At 37.2% G+C, this 19,601-nt stretch overlaps 1 long non-coding RNA gene across 1 annotated transcript; it reads right to left on the bottom strand.

Moving 5' to 3' along the window:
- Positions 1–15,745: 15,745 nt before the first annotated feature.
- LOC148064552 (uncharacterized) lies at positions 15,746–16,804 on the bottom strand. Its single transcript, XR_015713452.1, has 4 exons — positions 16,689–16,804; positions 16,350–16,586; positions 16,102–16,265; positions 15,746–16,032 (listed from the first exon to the last, which is right to left on the bottom strand). It is a non-coding gene; the product is annotated as an uncharacterized LOC148064552 (long non-coding RNA).
- Between the last annotated feature and the right edge of the window lie 2,797 nt (positions 16,805–19,601).

The following is a 19,601-nucleotide window of genomic DNA, read 5'->3' on the forward strand; positions in this document are numbered from 1 at the left end:
ATATTCAGATGTTGCAGAATCTCACCCGGAATGCAATTCAAGGTTTAACCGATGAGCTTTACCAGAATTCTCTTATGACTTATCAGAATCGGCTTGCTTAAGACATGTTACTTTTAGGATCAACTTTAAAATGCTGGTTCTTACTTTCAGAGCTATTCATGGTCAGGCTCCTCCTTACATCACTGATCTGATCCAGCCTTACACCCCAGCTCGGGCTCTGAGGTCTGTGGATCAGAATCTACTTATGGTTCCACGCACACGGTTCAGAACCAGAGGAGAGAAATATTTTCAGGCTGTTGCTCCTAAGCTCTGGAACAATCTTCTCTCTCTTTGCGCTTGATGGATCTACTGACTCCTTTAAGAAACATCTTAAGAAGTTTCTATTTGTTCAGGCTTTTCCTTGATTTTCTGGAGCTCCTGTTGTGTTATCAGTTTTATCTTGATCTTTAAAGTATATACTTTATTGAATATTGTTTTGATTGTTTAAGCGCTTTGTGACCTTGGTCTAGAAAAGCGCTATACAAATAAGAATGACTTACTTACTACTTACTTACTTACTGGCTAATAAAGGGGGTGTGTGTTAAATGTTTGGTGATTCTTGTTGCACGGTTCTGCCGAACAACACTGCTGAAGGGGGCTCTGTCCAGATTGCGTTGAATGAGTTAAGATTATTGGCGGAGAAAACAGCTCGTGAATCAGGTATAAGCAATCCTGTGTCTGACTATCTGTCTGATCTATTTGGTAAATGTAAGGGGGTAATTATGTCTGTAGGTACTACCCTACTGACTGTTTCTGGAGTCCTAGCACTAGGTTGCTGCTGTGTCATTCCATTACTGAGAAAAAATTATTGAGGAATGTATTGTTTCTGCTTTGTCCAGAGAATGCGATGCTGTTCATCTCTTTCCTATGTTTCAGGACGAGCTCAATGATGCACTGTTGACGGGGGAGTACGTCAACAACGCTCACCAGACGAGCCGACATCCATGGTCGCCGAAAACGGGGCTGCTCCTTCCTTTTTACCTCGCTAAAGAAGTTTTTCAAAGAAGTGGATACTGGCTCTATATCAATATATATTCAACAAAATCTTTACTTCAATATAGGCCGGGAGGTCCGGTCCCCGACAAGAAGGTCCCTACGAGAGTCGGACCGGTTGGCTACGAGTCTAAGCAGCAGAGACTTGTTGTTGTGTGACCTGGACGGGAGAGAGGGACAGTTGAGAACCCGGAGTCTGTCCCGCAGCACTCGGTAGCCATGTTGGATCGAGTCCCAGAGTTTGACCTTTGACCTTATCCGTCAACGCTCCCCCTCCAGAAGAGTTTGTGCTCACAAACAAACATGTTTTTTTTTTTAACTGTAAGGAAATGACAACTTTACTGTAATCTAGATGATTTAACACACATTTCAAATAGTGACTTGATTAACTGATAATCTTTCATATTTAATTCATATTAAATAATCATTGTCTTGCATTGCATTCACTTAAACTAAACTCAAACTACTCAGGTTCACATCCACAGGTCAGGTCACACACACAGAAAGATTAAACAATCCAAGATTCCCAACAAGTCTGTGGACACCTGTGTGAGAACTCACACTGAAAGACACAACAGGCCATCTTAGAATCAAGTGTTTACAGTTACTGACCAATCCTACATGTACAAGTGACTAGAGGCGTTAACCTGAATATTCTACATTAAAGATCCACCATTTCTTTTTTTTTTTTAATTTTTAATTTTAATTTTTTCAGAACAAAATAGTACATGCAAGTATAAAGTACAGATTGAAAAGAAAGATGAAATACAAAGTAATAGTAATGAAAAACAAATTACATAAAATTTACAAAATACATATATTTTTCAAGAGTAAGAAAAAGAAAGTAAATGCATCTAAACAGACAGAATGGAAAATAAAATGACATATCTCCTTAAACGAAATCACTTCTAGTTGGTTTGACATATTCTGCCCATTTGTTCCACATCCTGTAGAACTTGTCCATTTCTGTTTGGAGGTCAAAGGATAACTTCTCCATTTTATAGATGTCGTAAATGATGTCTATCCAGTTCTGTCGTGGTTCAACTTGGAACCACTTCCTCGTGATACATTTTTTACTCGCTGCCAACAATATGAAAAAAAAAATTCTTGTCTCCATTGTTCCAGTTTTCGGTTGGTAGGTCACCAGGTACATGTTTTCACCTTTACAGGGAAGATTCACACCAAAAATGTTGTTAATATGGCTGTGGATCTCTGTCCAAAAAGTTTTGATTCCACTGCAGCTGCAAAAGACATGCCAGTGATTTGCTCCATTATACCCGCAAAGTCTCCAACATGCTTCATCCGTGTTTTTTTGAACAGGTGTGATTAAAAAATCGAATAATATTCTTCCAACAGAACTCCCGCCATGTATTTGATCTTGTTGAAAACCATTGTAGATGACAATTTTTTTCCCAGCTCTCATTTGTGATTGATACATATCTCCATCCTTTTCCCATCACTGCCTTATATATCCTGTGTTCTCTTGTTTAGATTGTAGAATTCCTTTGTACAATTTAGATACTATTTTATTGCTATTATTTGCCTCCAATAATGAAATAAAAATCTGTAGTAATCCTTTTTCACATGCATCAATTGGCTTTTTCAAATTTTGATTAAAATAATTTCTGACTTGTAAGTATCTGTAAAAATTCTTTTTTTTCTAAACCGTGTTTTTTCTGAAGGTTTTCAAAACTCTGAAAATTCCCTTTGTGAATAAATGATTGATAATCAGTTATACCTTTTAAGATCCAAGTCTTAAATCTGCCGTCCCTTTTATTGGGCACAAAATCTGAGGAAAAAGCACCTCAAGAATCCCCTAGGTGGCATGATTAATTTTGTAGCTGATTACATCTCCATCACTTTGGGGAGTGTCTGAGTAGGTTGTGTTATGGTCAACAGTAAATCATCAGCAAACAACGCAAGCTTTTGCTCCCCCGTGGACATCATGACCCCTTGGATTTCTGCCCTCTGCCTGATCCATTGACCCAGAGGTTCTATGAAAATGGCAAACAAAAGTGGTGACGCACAACAGTCTTGTTCCTCTCTCCACAACAAATGATTTGGTTAAATCTCCATTCATCTAAATTCTAGCCGTTGGTTTTTTGTACAATGCTGCAAAAGTATCAATTATAGTTTCATGAAATCCAAATTTTGATAAAACTTTATATAAAAATGACCAACTTACCGAGTCGAACGCCTTTTCTGCGTCCAGACTCAGTAACAACGTTTCCAAGTTTTGATTCCCAGCTTGTCTTATAATGTGTAATGCTCTCCTGATGCTATCTTGAGTTTGTCTATTTCCAACAAAGCCTGTCTGATCCTCATGAATTAATTTCGGTAAGATTGGTTCAATTCTTCTTGTAAGTATGGAGGTGAACAGTTTATAATCAATGTTCAAAACACTCACTGGACGATAATTCCCACATTCCATAGTATCTTTCCCTTCTTTGGGAATGACAGATATGATCGCTTCGCTCCATGAGGTACAACTTTATGTTCTAAAACCCAGTTAAATGTTCTCAGGAGTGTAGTAATTAGTTGATCTTGCATTATTTTGTACCACTCGGAGGTAAATCCATCTGTCGGGGGATTTCCCTCCTTTTAATCTTTTAATTGCTGATCGAAGTTCATCTTCTGTGATTTTTGATGTTAATTTTTCGTTTTGTTCATTGTTAACCTTTGGAAGCTCAATTTGGGATAAGAATTTGTCAATCTGGTGGACATTAGCTGTTTCAGGTTGAGAATAGAGCTTTTCATAAAATTTGAAGAAACATTTCTGAATGTTTTGTTGATTAGTTTCCACTTTTGTGTATAGACCGGTCAGCTTGCTGTTTTCTCAACTTGTAGGACAGGAGCCTCATAGATTTTCCACCAGCCTCGTAGTATTTTTGCTTGGTGAAAAGTAGTTTTTTTTGTATTTCCTGTATATTTATTTCATCTATTTCTTTTCTTAATTTTTGGACTTTCAATTTAGTGTCATCATCTAAGGACTGGGAGTGTTTCCTTTGAGTTGTCCTCAGTTTGTCTTCTAGTTCCATAAGTTCTTTTTGTCTAAGTTTCTTCTCATATGAAGAGATAGAAATTATTTTACCCCTCAACACAGCCTTAAGAGCATCCCATAATATAGGTGGTGATACTTCCTTGTTATCATTTAATTCTAAATAGTCTTCAATTTCAGCTTTCAGTTTATCTTTAATAGCGTGGCTATTTAGAATGTTTGAATTTAGTCTCCAGACTGTAGATCTACGCTTTTTCCCAGACCAACCGTCATGTAGACCGGACCGTGGTCGGAAACACTACTGGGGCCTATTTCACACTTATTTACCCTTTGATCCGTTTTAAGCATGAAGAAATAGTCAATGCGAGAGTAAACATTATGAGCTGCTGAGTAATGTGTATATTCTTGGTTTTTTGAGTTCAACTCTCTCCAAGTATCAATAATTCCCACTTCTTCCATAATATTGTTGAACATTTTGTTGATGTTTCTTGTGTCTGACTTGCCATTAGATTAGTCCATTTTGGGGTTAAGTCGAATAATGAAGTCGCCCACAAATCAACATCCTTTGGCTTTTTGTTGTCATTATTTCAAGTAAACGTTTAAATAACCAGTCGCTCCAGGTGGAACATACACGTTAAAGAAGCTCACCAATTCCTCTTCAACTTTACCTGTAATTATTATAAATCTACCTTCATTATCTTTATACTCTGAAATGTGCTGGTAATTTACTGTTATCTATGAGGATCACACTCCCCTCCTTCTTCCTGAACTATGAGAAGCAAAATAGACGTGTTTAAATCCTGATTTATTCAGTTTACCATGTTCTGTGTCATCAAGATGTGTTTCTTGTAAGAAAGCAACGTGAATTTTAAGTTTTGACAATATCTTCGCCCTCTTAACTGGGTTGAATACGCCGTTAATGTTAAACGACACAATATTTATTGATCTTTTATCCATTACTGGTGTCCTTTTCCAACAATTTCACAAAACTGGTTCAAAGCTCCCTCCCCCCCTCAAAAAACGAATAAACAAAGCCAGAAAAAACAAACAAACTCAATAATACATTCAACTTAATAAACCATTTGAGTGACTCCCAAAGGAGGGGTCTCAGGAACTGACCCTGTTCAGCCACATTAGGTGGCTTGAAGGGAAACCCCCCCATCCCAATCCGCAGGGGGCCCTTAGGTGTGAGGCACCATGACTTAAAGCAAGAGTCTCAAACTAACCTTTTCAATTCTCCTGCGTTTTCCTTCCGATGATGTTAATTATGAATGAATAATAATAATATTCGTGTCACAAACCGCTGATGGAGAGTCAGTTGATGGGCGGAGCAGGTGAGGATCTTCTGAAAGTTTCTCCTTGTAGCTCTGATCCTGACGTGGAAGTGTCTCAGTGACTCTGGTCTGACCAGTGTGACGTCGAATCGTTTTCTCATATCCTCCGTTGCTTCCTCCACTGTAGGTTCTGGTTCCGTCTTTGTATTTCACTCGTAGTCTGGCCGGGAAGAGAGTCTGAAATTGAACTTGGTTTTCCTTCAGAACTTTGCGCACTTCTGCAGACTCGCGCCGCTGTTTGATGATGGCTGGAGGATAATCATGAACCATGTTGATTTGGTTAGATTTCCAGGAGAATCCTCTGCTCTGCCACACCTTGCGAAGAATCGATTCTTTCGTAGTGAAACTCAGAAACTTGACGACGATGGAGGTCTTGCTGTCGGGCAGCTGAGGTCCAGCGTCGCTCTCTCCATCCTCAGCTCCGCTCTCTGTCGTCCCAAGTCCGTCAGAAGCAAGTTCTCCAGAAATGTTATCATGGAGGATGACTCCTCAGCCTCCTCCGGAACGCCATAGATCCGTATATTTTCCCTTCTAGATCGGCTTTCCAAGTCCACCATCTTCTCCTCGACTCTCGCGTGTAGCTTTAGCATCTCTGTAGCAACTTCCTCGATGTTCTGAAGCCTTTCTTCTGCCGTCACAATCCGTCCCTATGCCTCTTCCATCCTTGTCTTGAGCTTCAACATCTTCTTTTAATGATTGAAATTGAGTTTTACTCTCCTGTCGGAACCTCTCAGTTCTTGCAGGATGAGATCCATGTCGGCCATGTTGGTTCGTTAGCTTCGTTGTCTGCGCCGCTACAGGTGTTTTCGCTGTCCTTTGAGACACTTGTCTTTCGGGTCCAAATCACGGAAGAATTCTTGCCCCCTTTGATTAAAATGTAAAATCTTTAGAAATTTCTGTGGTTATTTAGTAAATTTATCAGGTTCTATTGAGAGCTTCTTCACCACGCTGCCATCACATCGGTGTTCTCCCGGAAGCCCATTTAATACTTTATATAAAGGTTTATTTTTTAATATTGAATCATTTAATACCTTATTTAAAGGTTTATTTTTTAATATTGAATCATTAAGAGAAGTCCAGAAACCTTTGGTAGAGAAGTCCAGAAACCTTTGGTAGAGAAGTCCAGAAACCTTTGGTAGAGAAGTCCAGAAACCTTTGGTAGAGAAGTCCAGAAACTTTTGGTAGAGAAGTCCAGAAACCTTTGGTAGAGAAGTCCAGAAACTTTTGGTAGAGAAGTCCAGAAACTTTTGGTAGATAAGTCCAGAAACCTTTGGTAGAGAAGTCCAGAAACCTTTGGTAGAGAAGTCCAGAAACTTTTGGTAGAGAAGTCCAGAAACCTTCGGTAGAGAAGTCCAGAAACCTTTGGTAGAGAAGTCCAGAAACTTTTGGTAGAGAAGTCCAGAAACCTTTGGTAGAGAAGTCCAGAAACTTTTGGTAGAGAAGTCCAGTAACCTTTGGTAGAGAAGTCCAGAAACCTTTGCTAGAGAAGTCCAGAAACCTTTGGAAGAGAAGTCCAGAAACCTTTGCTAGAGAAGTCCAGTAACCTTTGGTAGAGAAGTCCAGAAACCTTTGCTAGAGAAGTCCAGAAATCTTTGCTAGAGAAGTCCAGAAACCTTTGGTAGAGAAGTCCAGAAACTTTTGGTAGAGAAGTCCAGAAACCTTTGGTAGAGAAGTCCAGAAACCTTTGGTAGAGAAGTCCAGAAACCTTTGCTAGAGAAGTCCAGAAACCTTTGGTAGAGAAGTCCAGAAACTTTTGGTAGAGAAGTCCAGTAACCTTTGCTAGAGAAGTCCAGAAACCTTTGCTAGAGAAGTCCAGAAACCTTTGCTAGAGAAGTCCAGAAACCTTTGGAAGAGAAGTCCAGAAACCTTTGCTAGAGAAGTCCAGTAACCTTTGGTAGAGAAGTCCAGAAACATTTGCTAGAGAAGTCCAGAAACCTTTGCTAGAGAAGTCCAGAAACCTTTGGTAGAGAAGTCCAGAAACTTTTGGTAGAGAAGTCCAGAAACCTTTGGTAGAGAAGTCCAGAAACCTTTGGTAGAGAAGTCCAGAAACCTTTGCTAGAGAAGTCCAGAAACCTTTGGTAGAGAAGTCCAGAAACCTTTGGTAGAGAAGTCCAGAAACCTTTGGTAGAGAAGTCCAGAAAACTTTGGTAGAGAAGTCCAGTAACCTTTGGTAGAGAAGTCCAGAAACCTTTGCTAGAGAAGTCCAGTAACCTTTGCAAGGGAAGTCCAGAAACCTTTGGTAGAGAAGTCCAGAAACCTTTGGTAGAGAAGTCCAGAAACCTTTGCTAGAGAAGTCCAGTAACCTTTGGTAGAGAAGTCCAGAAACCTTTGCTAGAGAAGTCCAGAAACCTTTGCTAGAGAAGTCCAGAAACCTTTGCTAGAGAAGTCCAGTAACCTTCGGTAGAGAAGTCCAGAAACCTTTGGTAGAGAAGTCCAGAAACCTTTGCTAGAGAAGTCCGGAAACCTTTGCTAGAGAAGTCCAGAAACCTTTGGTAGAGAAGTCCAGAAACCTTTGCTAGAGAAGTCCAGAAACCTTTGCTAGAGAAGTCCAGAAACCTTTGCTAGAGAAGTCCAGAAACCTCACCACTATCGAACTCGGTGCAGCGTCAGAGTCGCTCTCTTCATTTGAAAGTTAATGGTGGTAGTTAATGGTCGACTTCAACATTTGTTGCAGAAAACTCTTCATGTTCTCACCCTCAGCTCCTTCTGGAACTTGATATATCCGGAGATTTTTTCTTCGCGACCTATTTTACTCATTCCGGGCTGTCAGGCTCGCTTCTCGTTCAGAAGATAAGGAAGGTTTGTCCGTGTAGCTTCTGTGTCTCTTCACCACAACTTATTGTGTTTGTGTTGTCGCTCCTCCAGCTGCTTGATAACTTGAGTTCTTGAAGTGAAGTCTCCAGTTCAGTCAGAGTCTGGTGTGACTCTGGCCTTCTCTCTTCACGGAGGCTGGTTAGCTCCGCCATTAGCCTCGACTCCGGCTCGTCAGCGATATCATGTTATTTTCAAGTTCTTGTCCAATTTGTCTTGTCGACTCGTTCCCTTTCCTCTGAATGAGGTTGATGTTGTTCGTGTCTTTTTTGACGAGCAAATTCAGTTTAGTTAGTTTTCTTAGTTTTAATGACGGAGCTGAAGTTCTACACTGTTGCCTGTGTCATGGCGTCACCGGAACTCAAAAGTTTATTTTTTAACATTGAATCATTAATATCATCAATACTTTATTTAAAGGTTTCTTTTTTAATTCTTAATCATTTAATACTTTATTTATTTAAAGGTTTCTTTTTCATATTGAATCATTTAATACTTTATCTAAAGGTTTATATTTTAATATTTAATCATTTAATACTTTATTTATTTAAAGGTTTCTTTTTTATATTGAATCATTTAATACTTTATCCAAAGGTTTATTTTTTAATATTGAATCATTTAATACTTTATTTAAAGGTTTCTTTTTAATATTTAATCATTTAATACTTTATTTATTTAAAGGTTTCTTTTTTATATTGAATCATTTAATACTTTATTTATTTAAAGGTTTAATTTTTAATATTGAATCATTTTACATTATTTATTTAAAGGTTTAATTTTTAATATTGAGTCATTTAATACTTTATTTAAAGTTTAATTGTTTAATATTCAATCGTTCAGCTGAATCTCAGTGTGTGAAAGAACCACATTTCCCAGAGTGCACCAGCAGCAGCTGCTTCAGTCATTGTCACTAATGAGCAACACCTGTGAACTGTGAGGTAATGGAGGGTCTCAGTCAGTCAGTCAGTCAGAGAGAGAAGACGCTCCAAGTTCACAACAATGGCTTCAGTCCAAAGACGCCAATGGTCGGTGAAATGTTTTCTTTACTTTGATTGTGTATTGATTGAATGCTTCTGAGATGTTCGAATGGATGTTTAACTGCGTTTAATATTAGTTAAGGAACACATTGCAGCATTATATGGATTTTGTGATCAATGGGTTTTGATAAAATAACATTTCATTTGAGTTCGGAAAATTCAAGAAATTAGATTTAGTGCTTGTTGATTCATTTACAATATTTAAGATGTTTAAATGAATTTAAAATATTCAAATGTTTAAATGAATTTAAAATGTTATTGTTTGAATGAATTCAACATGTTTGAATGTTTAAGTGAATTTAAAATGAATTTAGAATGTTTAATTTAAATGGATAATTAAAATGGTTTGTTTATCTTTATAGGTTTACAACCTAATTACTGACAATAAAGAAAATAGAAGTGATTGAATTAAACATTTGAGTTTTTCTTGTGTCCTTTGAACCTGAACAAGAGTTGGACTTGACAGGTTTATTTTTTAATATCCAATCATTCAATACTTTATTTAAAGGTTCATTTTTTAATATTTAATCATTTAATCATTTTTAAAGGTTTATTTTTTAATATTGAATCATTTAATACTTTATTTAAAGGTTTCTTTTTTAATATTTAATCATTTAATACTTTATTTATTTAAGGGTTTATTTTTTAATATTCAATCATTTAATACTTTATTTATTTAAAGGTTTATTTTTTAATATTCAATCAGTTAATACTTTATTTAAAGGTTTATTTATAAATATTCAATCATTTAATACTTTATTTATCTAAAGGTTTATTTATAAATATTCAATCATTTAATACTTTATTTAAAGGTTTATTTTTTAATATTCAATCATTTAATACTTTATTTAAAGGTTAATTTTTTAATATTCAATCGTTCAGCTGGATCTCAGTGTGTGAAAGAACCACATTTCCCAGAGTGCACCAGCAGCAGCTGCTTCAGTCATTGTCACTAATGAGCAGCACCTGTGAACTGTGAGGTAATGGAGGGTCTCAGTCAGTCAGTCAGTCAGAGAGAGAAGACGCTCCAAGTTCACAACAATGGCTTCAGTCCAAAGACGCCAATGGTCGGTGAAATGTTTTCTTTACTTTGATTGTGTATTGATTGAATGCTTCTGAGATGTTCGAATGGATGTTTAACTGCTTTAAATATTAGTTAAGGAACTGAGTTTGGAAAATTCAAGAAATTAGATTTAGTGCTTGTTGATTCATTTAAAATATTTAAGATGTTTAAATGAATTTAAAATATTCAAATGTTTAAATGAATTTAAAATGTTATTGTTTGAATGAATTCAACATGTTTGAATGTTTAAGTGAATTTAAAATGAATTTAGAATGTTTAATTTAAATGGATAATTAAAATGGTTTGTTTATCTTTATAGGTTTACAACCTAATTACTGACAATAAAGAAAATAGAAGTGATTGAATTAAACATTTGAGTTTTTCTTGTGTCCTTTGAACCTGAACAAGAGTTGGACTTGACAGGTTTATTTTTTAATATCCAATCATTCAATACTTTATTTAAAGGTTCATTTTTTAATATTTAATCATTTAATCATTTTTAAAGTTTTATTTTTTAATATTCAATCATTTAATACTTTATTTATTTAAAGGTTTATTTTTTAATATTAAATCATTTAATACTTTATTATACAATTCACTAAACTAAATTAAAATACTTTATTTACACTAATAGCTCATCCAGACTTTATTTTTCTCATTCATAAAACAATGTCAACATTATGAAGTTGAAACACCTAAAAATATACAATATATTCACTTTTACAGGACAATCGGGGGTAGAACATTAAACATTTCAAGTGCGCTTCATAGTTTTAGAATTACGGTAGCCAAATGACAACAGTGTGACGCCACGTTACCATGGCAACAATAGTTGGGCAACGCGTCAAATGTTACCCTAATCCCCGACGTCGGTATAATACTGGGTGACCCGGGTAGGCTAAAACCGACGTTTTTGTCCCCCCTCTAACGTCACTCTAGTGACGCCTGGGGGGAATTGCACGCCGTAGGACGGTATGACGCCTCGGGTGTGAGGACGTGTTTGATAAACCAACACGTCCTCACACCCAAGGCGTCACACCGTCCTACGCCGTGCAATGTCCCCCTGGCGTCAATAAGGCAACGCTACAGGGAGGACAAAAAGGGCGGTATTTGCCGACCCGGGTCACCCAGTAATATACAGAGCACCCCCCTGCTTTCCTTTGGCTACCGTAATACTACAACTATGAAGCGCACTTGAAATGTTTAATGTCAACAGTGCGATTCTAACCCCGATTTTGCTTACCGACCTCAAACCACTTTAAGGAGGTACAGAGTGAATATAAATCGGTAAAAATGCTTAATTTTAATTTTTTGAAGCTTGGATTGTTCACGCATCGCGGAAGTCAAGAGGCTCTCGCGGATTAATACATGCTTATTCTTTATAATCCGGTGCTTTTCTATGAAAATAGAATCTTTCATTGAGATTGCATTTATGGACATATGTTTTCTTTTTATTTAGCTTTAGTTTATTGAGCGTCTACGTGACGTTTGTCAACAGTAATCGCGATCCTGCAGAGGTGACGTCACACACGCGTCCAAACGCCGGATGATGACGTCACGCTTGTTGACAAAGATCGATAGCATTTTGTCCACACGTTTGTTCAGTAACTTGACGGAACCAGGTGCGCGTCATTCGTCTATTGAGGTAAGATATCATTATTGCTTTAAGTCGACTCAGAAATAAGGTTTCATTACGTGTAATGTAACTTTCTGTGGTGCGTTAACACGAGAGCTAGTTCGCTAACACTTAGCTTTTTAAATTATACTTTTTATTTATTATTCTTTTGTTGTTTTCTTTAAATGAAAGAATATATATAAAATTATAATGAAACATATTTTAAATTCCAGCATAAATAGGTAAACCAGATGGAAACACAATCAAACAATGGATGAAGGAAACTTGGAGAGCTTATCTCTGAATGATCAAGTATACTTGCTTATATTTATTGATTTATTATATTTAAAAGGGAGCACTAGTATGTTTTTGTTTTGTTTTTGCATGGAAGTGACCTGCAAGAACTGCCCAGAACTCCAGACCTGCTTGACATGAAACCTTTCTCTCTGTGGTTCCTGACAAATGATTTCAAATGTGAAGTAAGTGAGTAATATTTGTAACATAGTGAACACAAACTTGTAAACCTACAGCACATCCCATCATGGAAATAATCTAAAATGCAATTCTATGTTCTTTTCTAGGTGAGATGGAGTGCTGCATATCAGGTGCTGGACTAACCATCGGAGGTGGAAGGGGTCAACATGTCAAAAGCAGGTGAGATGGTTACATCATACACACTTTGGTCATTAAAATAGTCATGTTTGGTAATAATGATCAATACATTTCTGTGGCAGGACGCACTGACATGCTGACGCTTATGGTCAAGGTTTTCTGGCTTCTGTTGTTGGAAACACTTGGTCGTGCCCGTCAAGGTGGAAGGTACACTAGACTGAAGAGTCTTTTTCAATAGATTTTACACTTCAAATGATCAGAATTATACGACTTCATTAATACAATGTTTTCCAGGTTCTGTTGACTTTCAGACAAAGAGCATTCAACGTTATTATGGCAGTAAGGAGACAGCAGGAAGTGTAAGATTCTTGAGAAGGAGATGAACCACCTCTGGACTCTGTCAAGTCGTTGTGATTCCCTGAAAGAGTTGTCTCGCATGGCAGCGTCACAGCAAGGTAAGAGTTTATTTAGCAAGTGAAGAACAGAAGTACAGCTGCTCATTCTTATTGTCCTATTCTTTTAAGATGCACCATGGGCTTGACTGGTGAGGCTTTGAAGGATCTTCAGAGCCTTTGATGAGCAGCAGCAAGTCAGCATGACGTCACTCGATCCATGACTCGGACCAGAAACTACTACACACAAGTCTTCGATGAGGAAAGACCATCAACGTCATGCAGATTCACTCTGATGGTTACTCGTGACATTTGTGACGATCTGTGAACAATTGTTTGATATGAAACCTGTAATAAAGCACAATTTGATTTCATTTTGAATAACATCCCATAGTATTCATCATCAGTGCAGGTAATGTGTTAAAAGTGTTAAAATGTGTTTGAGATCGACATAGAGTTCAACATGAACAATATTCAGACAAAGCAGACATCATATGTTAATGAATCATGAATTAATTAATGCTTTATTTGAAACATGTTGCATAAGAAAGTAAACTTAAGACAAACAAACAAAACCAATGACATTAGTCAAACAATAATTATAGTCAAAACAATAATATTTACCCAACAGGTCCAAATTAAGAAGGATGAAGCATAAGCTCATCTATACCTAACCCTTCACTACTCAATATTAACCATCAACACCCAAAGTACATAAACAAAATACAAACATAAACAAACAAACATGCAGCAAAACACAGTGGAGATATTTAAGATATAAATAGAGATAAACCACTGCTTTCTTGAAATCACCACACTTGCAATAACTTTCATAATGTTGTCATTCCATGTGATCTGGGTAACAGTAAAAAATTGATTTAAATCATCAGTAATCATCATCGTTTAAAATAGCAACTGAAGAGCTATTTGTAAATTACACTCAAACTATGAAATAGAAGACGGCACGTCTAAAAGCTTTGTGAGACCCACAGTACATGTTTGAACTTTATAATATACATATTTATGTTATTGATAGGTGACTCAGGACTGCTGTTATACTATCAGAAAACTACACACACCAACATGATTCATTTGTTTGTAGTGGCCTGTACTACATCAAAGGGTTAATTCTCTAACTTCAAGAGGCATGAAGGCCGTTGTAAAGCTGATATTTATATGACACATTCAGATGGTCTCCTACTATCCTGTGAGAAGTGTGGTTCAATGAGTCCAAAAATGAGGGAGAGGTTGTCATTCTTCTGTCAAGATGGTCTCTAAGTGTAACAGAATATGCAGACCCTGATCCTTCAGGAATGGACTTAGGCAACTTTTTTTCTAACCAGACCTCAGAGCTGATATTTGGATATGTTATTCTAGACTCCATTCTGAGTTGAGCTGTGGTGGTTTGATGTTGCTATGAACTTCCTGTGCCCCATGGTATCATGGGAAACTTGGAGAAATCTGGACTTTGAAGCTCTATAAATCGACCATTGTTAATTTAAATGATCTGAAACTTTTAGAGGTTCTTCATGTTCCATTTGTACACATATATGTTCAAGGGTGTTTTTCTAGGTGCTTCCTGAAGCTACTTCCGGTTTGGGAGGGATTATCATTATGGTTCTACCAGCATATGATTTTGCAGGTGTCAGAGGTCACACAGACCAAGTTTCATATGGCTGAGGGTCACAGAGGTCAAATTAGAGCAAAATAGCAACTGTTGTGAAAAAATGTGCTTTTTGCCTCCTGTTTCTGGTCCGAGGCCCCTGGAGGTCTGAAAATTAGTGTGTGTGTTCACAATGAACTAAATATCAAACATGTAAATTTTGGTTTAAGTAGCTTTAGAAATCTCTGACCTATTGACCTATTTTGGCTATTGTGGCCTGTTGGACATGAAAGGGTTAATTCTATAACTTCAAGAGACTGTCACGTGGGCCCATGTGAAGCTAGTAAGATAAAATTTAATTTACAGAGTCTGACGGTCCCCTAGTATCTATGTAAGAAATCTGGTGTCCATTGGTGCAAAAATGAGGGAGAGGTTGTCATTCTTCTGTCAAGATGGTCTCTGAGTGTGACAGAATGACGAGACCTGATTTTCCAGGAATGGATTTGGGAACTTTTTTTCTACTCAGACCTCAGAGCTGATATTTGGATATGTTATTCTAGACTCCATTCTGAGTTGAACTGTGGTGGTTTGATGTTGCTATGAACTTCCTGTGCCCCATGGTATCATGGGAAACTTGGAGAAATCTGGACTTTGAAGCTCTATAAATCGACCATTGTTAATTTAAATGATCTGAAACTTTTAGAGGTTCTTCATGTTCCATATGTACACATGTTTTCAAGGGCGTTTTTCTAGGTGCTTCCTGAAGCTACTTCCGGTTTGGGAGGAGTTATCATTATGGTTCCACGAGCATATGATTTTAGAGGTGTCAGATGTCAGGCAGACCAAGTTTCATATGTCTGAGGGTCACAGAGGTCACATAAGAGCAAAAGAGCAACAGTCATGAAAACCACGTTTTTGGCCCCAGTTCATTCCCAGCGGCCCCTGGGGGTCTGAAAATGAGCATGACACAATTAATGTACATGTTATTGATTACCAATGTATGATTATGTTTGTACTTATGCAATACATATTATTGATTACATGTGATTATAGATGTAATTATTCCCAATAGTAGTTAACTTTTAACTTTTGACACTGGACAAGCTATTAACTCCAATATGAATATTGTACATGAGATGCTTTTTATCAACCTGTCATAATAAGAGATATGAACTGTTATCATAAAAACTTTATTTAAATTTTTTAAGCATTCATTGGTATCAATTATAGGCATCTCTGAAGTTACAACTGCATTGATCATGTTGGGATGAATACTATGCGAGCATTATTCAAAATTATGTCAAATTGTGCTTTATTACAGGTTTCATATCAAACAAATGTTCACAGATCGTCACAAATGTCACGAGTAACCATCAGAGTGAATCTGCACGACGTTGATGGACTCGTCCTCATCGAAGACTTGTGTGTAGTAGTTTCTGGTCCGAGTCATGGTTCGAGTGACGTCATGCTGACTTGCTGCTGCTCCTCAAAGGCTCTGAAGATCCTTCAAAGCCTCACCAGTCAAGCCCATGGTGCATCTTAAAAGAATAAGACAATAAGAATGATCAGCTGTACTTCTGTTCTTCACTTGCTAAATAAACTCTTACCTTGCTGTGACGCTGCCATGCGAGACAACTCTTTCAGGGAATCACAACGACTTGACAGAGAATTCCATAGGTGGTTCATCTCCTTCTCAAGAATCTTTCACTTCCTGCCGTCTCCTTACTGCCATAACAACGTCGAATCCTCTTTGTCCGAAAGTCAACAGAACCTGGAAAATATTGTATTAATGAAATCGTTTGATTCTGATCATTTGAAGTGTAAAATCTATTGAAAAAGACTCAGTCTAGTGTACCTTCCACCTTGACAGGCACGACCGAGTGTTTCCAACAACAGAAGCCAGAAAACCTTGACCATAAGCGTCAGCATGTCAGTGCGTCCTGCCACAGAAATGTATTGATCATTATTACCAAACATGACTATTTTAATGACCAAAGTGTGTATGATGTAACATCTCACCTGCTTTTGACATGTTGACCCCTTCCACCTCCGATGGTTAGTCCAGCACCTGATATGCAGCACTCCATCTCACCTAGAAAAGAACATAACATTGCATTTTAGATTATTTCCATGATGGGATGTGCTGTAGGTTTACAAGTTTGTGTTCACTATGTTACAAATATTACTCACTTACTTCACATTTGAAATCATTTGCCAGGAACCACAGAGAGAAATGTTTCATGTCAAGCAGGTCTGGAGTTCTGGGCAGTTCTTGCAGGTCACTTCCATGCAAAAACAAAAACATTCTAGTGCTCCCTTTTAAATATAATAAATCAATAAATACAAGCAAGTATACGTGATCATTCAGAGATAAGCTCTCCATGTTTCCTTCATCCATTGTTTGATTGTGTTTCCATCTGGTTTACCTCTTTATGCTGGAATTTAAAATACTTTTCATTATTATTTTATATATATTCTTTCATTTAAAGAAAACAACAACAGATCAAATCCCTCATCCAAAAGGGTTAAAATAAACGTATACTTATATACTTAAATACAATAAATATGTTATCTGTATTAATATGCGGAAGTGATAAATGAAATCAACATCTTGAATATTAATAAAATAAATCGCCTACCATGACCCACCAATATAGAAAACTTTTTATTGGAATATAAATATATTTTCGTCCTTCAAAATAACAAAAAAAATACGTGCGTGAGTTACATTATAATTTAAAAAGCTAAGTTTTAGCGAACTAGCTCTCGTGTTAACGCACCACAGAAAGTTACATTACACGCAATGAAACATTATTTCTGAGTCTTAAAGCAATAATGATATCTTACCTCAATAGACGAGTGACGCGCACCTGGTTAAGTTATGCACAAACGTGAGGATAAAATGCGATCGATCTTTGTAAACAAGTGTGACGTCATCATCCGGAAGTTGCGTATGCGGCAATTTGAAAACTTTTTAGCTGACGCTAAATTTAAACTAAACTTAATTCGGTCTTTATACAAGCACACATCTACAATTGTATTCATGGCGCTTTTAAACAAACAAGCACAATATCTCATTTTATTCCTGTGGTGTGACGTCACCGCTGCAGGATCAGTTGATTAGCATGTGTGACGTCACCCCTGCAGGATCGCGATTAATGTTGACAAACGTCACGTAGACGCTTATAATCGCAGCTAAATAAAAAGAAAACATATGTCCATAAACGCAATCTCAATGAAAGCTTCTATTTTCATAGGAAAGCGCACCGGATTATAAAGAGGATCAAGCGAAATAGCACAGACTTTATTTTACTCATTCATAAAACAATGTCAACATTATGGAGTTGAAACACCTAAAAATATACAATATAGTCACTTTTCTAAACTTAGGAAAATGTTGTCACAACATGATCTGGAGCTTGTAATCCATGCGTTTGTTTCTTCTCGTCTGGACTATTGTAACAGTTTGTTTTCATGTCTTAACAAGAAGGAGTTGTCTCGTCTGCAGTTGATTCAGAACTCTGCAGCGAGAATTCTGACCCGCTCAAGTAGAAGAACTCACATCTCTCCGGTCCTTAAAACTCTTCACTGGCTTCCAGTTTCTTTCAGGATCAACTTAAAATTCTGGTTCTTACTTTCAGATCTATTCATGGTCAGGCTCCTCCTTGATCATCACTGATCTGATCCAGCCTTACACCCCAGCTCGGGCTCTGAGGTCTGTGGATCAGAATCTACTTATGGTTCCACGCACACGGCTCAGGACCAGAGGAGAGAAATCTTTTCAGGCTGTTGCTCCTAAGCTTTGGAACGATCTTCTCTCTCTTTGCGCTTGATGGAGTCTACTGACTCCTTTAAGAAACATCTTAAGACGTTTCTATTTGTTCAGGCTTTTCCTTGAATTTCTCGAACTCCTGTGTTGTTCTCAGTATTATCTTGATCTTTAAAGTATGTACTTTTTTGAGTATTGTTTTGATTGTTTAAGCGCTTTGTGACCCTGGTCTCGAAAAGCGCTATATAAATAAATATTACTTACTTACTTACTTACTTTTACAGGACCTTTTAAGCATGTATTAATCCGCGAGAGCCTCTTGACTTCCGCGATGCGTGAACAATCCAAGCTTCAAAAAATTAAAATTAAGCATTTTTACCGATTTATATTCACTCTGTACCTCCTTAAAGTGGTTTGAGGTCGTAAAGCACAATCGGGGTTAGAGTCGCACTGTTGACATTAAACATTTCAAGTGCGCTTCATAGTTGTAGAATTACGGTAGCTAAAGGAGAAGAGCGACACGTCACGTCACGTTACCATGGCAACGAAGAGGTGGGCGACGCGTCAAATGTAATCAGGGTTGTTTGAATTTGACGTCAGGGGGTGCTCTGTATATTACTGGGTGACCGGGGTAGGCATATACCGACGTTTTTGTCCCCCCTGTAACGTTACCTTAGTGACGCCAGGGGGACATTGCACGGCGTAGCACGGTTGACGCCTTGGGTGTGAGGACGTGTTGGTATCTCTAGGTAATGTTTTTACATGTGTATCTCTAGGTAATGTTTATACATGTGTATCTCTAGGTAAGGTTTATACATGTGTATCTCTAGGTAATGTTTTTACATGTGTATCTATAGGTAATGTTTTACATGTGTATCTCTAGTTAATGTTTTTACATGTGTATCTCTAGGTAATGTTTATACATGTGTATCTCTAGGTAATGTTTTACATGTGTATCTCTAGGTAATGTTTTTACATGTGTATCTCTAGGTAATGTTTTTAACATGTGTATCTCTAGGTACATGTTTTTACATGTGTATCTCTAGGTAATGTTTTACATGTGTATCTCTAGGTAATGTTTTACATGTGTATCTCTAGGTCTTGTTTTACATGTGTATCTCTAGGTAATGTTTTTAACATGTGTATCTCTAGGTAATGTTTATACATGTGTATCTCTAGGTAATGTTTTACATGTGTATCTCTAGGTAATGTTTTACATGTGTATCTCTAGGTAATGTTTTTACATGTGTATCTCTAGGTCTTGTTTTACATGTGTATCTCTATGTAATGTTTTTACATGTGTATCTCTAGGTAATGTTTATACATGTGTATCTCTAA

This window comes from Callionymus lyra, chromosome 15 (genome assembly GCF_982586985.1).
Source record: "Callionymus lyra chromosome 15, fCalLyr1.hap1.1, whole genome shotgun sequence".
Classification (NCBI taxonomy): domain Eukaryota; kingdom Metazoa; phylum Chordata; class Actinopteri; order Syngnathiformes; family Callionymidae; genus Callionymus; species Callionymus lyra.